Source organism: Brienomyrus brachyistius, chromosome 25 (genome assembly GCF_023856365.1).
Source record: "Brienomyrus brachyistius isolate T26 chromosome 25, BBRACH_0.4, whole genome shotgun sequence".
NCBI classification, from domain to species: Eukaryota; Metazoa; Chordata; class Actinopteri; order Osteoglossiformes; family Mormyridae; genus Brienomyrus; species Brienomyrus brachyistius.
This window is the reverse complement of record NC_064557.1, coordinates 9192394-9193789: the sequence shown is the minus strand read 5'-3', so window position 1 is coordinate 9193789 and position 1396 is coordinate 9192394. Positions and strand designations below refer to the sequence as shown.

General features: G+C 40.4%; 1 long non-coding RNA gene across 1 annotated transcript; it reads left to right on the top strand.

Moving 5' to 3' along the window:
* Positions 1 to 240: 240 nt before the first annotated feature.
* On the top strand, positions 241 to 719 carry LOC125720743 (uncharacterized). The gene is made up of 3 exons (XR_007385557.1): positions 241 to 376; positions 565 to 628; positions 710 to 719. It is a non-coding gene; the product is annotated as an uncharacterized LOC125720743 (long non-coding RNA).
* The last annotated feature ends 677 nt before the right edge of the window (positions 720 to 1396 follow it).

Here is a 1396-nt window from a genome sequence, read left to right as displayed (position 1 = left end):
CCAATCGACAAAGATGTCCACACTACATCCATGTTGTTAAATTTGTAGCTGATTTATCACTGAGAAACGATGGCCGTAGTTTATTTTATTTTAACCACCAACAAAGCAACAGGTAGCAGTGTTTAGCAAACAAAGGGCCACCTTACAACATGAAGGCAGGACAGGAAGTGATGTCACTTTAGGGGAGATTAGGCCCTCATTCCCACTAATGTTCCTACCGTCATTTATCTTTAAATCCTCCTCATTAATCAGAGGGAGTGTCATTGGCCAAAGTGCGCTATAGCTGGGAAGAGGCAGGTGAAAACCCACTGCAAACGGCGATTAAAACATCGTATCAGAACCGGAGACAGCATCTCTACTACAAAAAGGACTCGAGGTAAAGAAATCAGCCATTCAGTTTTTATTGTAATACATATGCATGATTATTCCAACAGTAGACATGATTAATACTGAACAGATTGTCCTTAGGCATGTGAGAAAAGCAAACAGCAATAGAAGGTACTCTGTGAAAATTAGATTAAATAATGACTTAAGTTGTTTTTGAAATTGTATTTTTTTGGTCAGGTCTGGCTGCAAGATGAATGGAAGAATCCTCTTATTTTTCCTTTGGATAACGTTTCTTGGAGCTGTAAGTTCTACACGTATATAAAATCATTTAAATTATGTAATATTTCACACAAAGTAATTCCTTATCATCTTTCCGTGATAGCTGTGTGGACACCATCGCCAGCGGAGTCATTCTCATAGTGATGAGGTAGAGAAATTCCATTTTCTGTAATCTCATGTACCAAAGCTATCCATTCAGTTTAAACAGCATCTCAGAGAAATTGTTACGTGTAAGCGCTCTAGAAAAATAATTTTATGTATTTGTAGTTTTGTCTACAGACGAAGTTTGGACATTTTAAGGGCTATTAAGGATTTAAACGTTAAAACCAAATGTTTTTCCTGGGTTTTTTGTTTTGGAAAATTCCATGAACAGCCCATGAGATAAACACTTGCATACTCTGTTGCAGATATCCCACTTTTTCCAGCGCCCACCACCTCCCCGTCACCCTTCAAAGCCTTTTTGGCCTCTCATCCCAGGACTGTTCCCATTCCCTAGGCCAAGGCCTTTCCCAAAGTGGACTCCGACGTCTCCAACACGAGCTCCACCTCCGGCCTCAATATCCACCACTGTGCCCGTAACCACTAAAAGGGGTGACAACTAACAGAGCATGACCTGCATTTCACTTGCTCAGACCTGAACAATCTCAACATCTTTCTATAGTAGTCATGTCTCTTGATTACAGTACGTATGACCACCCCTTAAAATCCAGAAGCAAGTTAAACATCTCTGCGTTTTGATGACCACCCCTTAAAATCCAGAAACATCTCTGCGTTTTGATGACCACCCCTT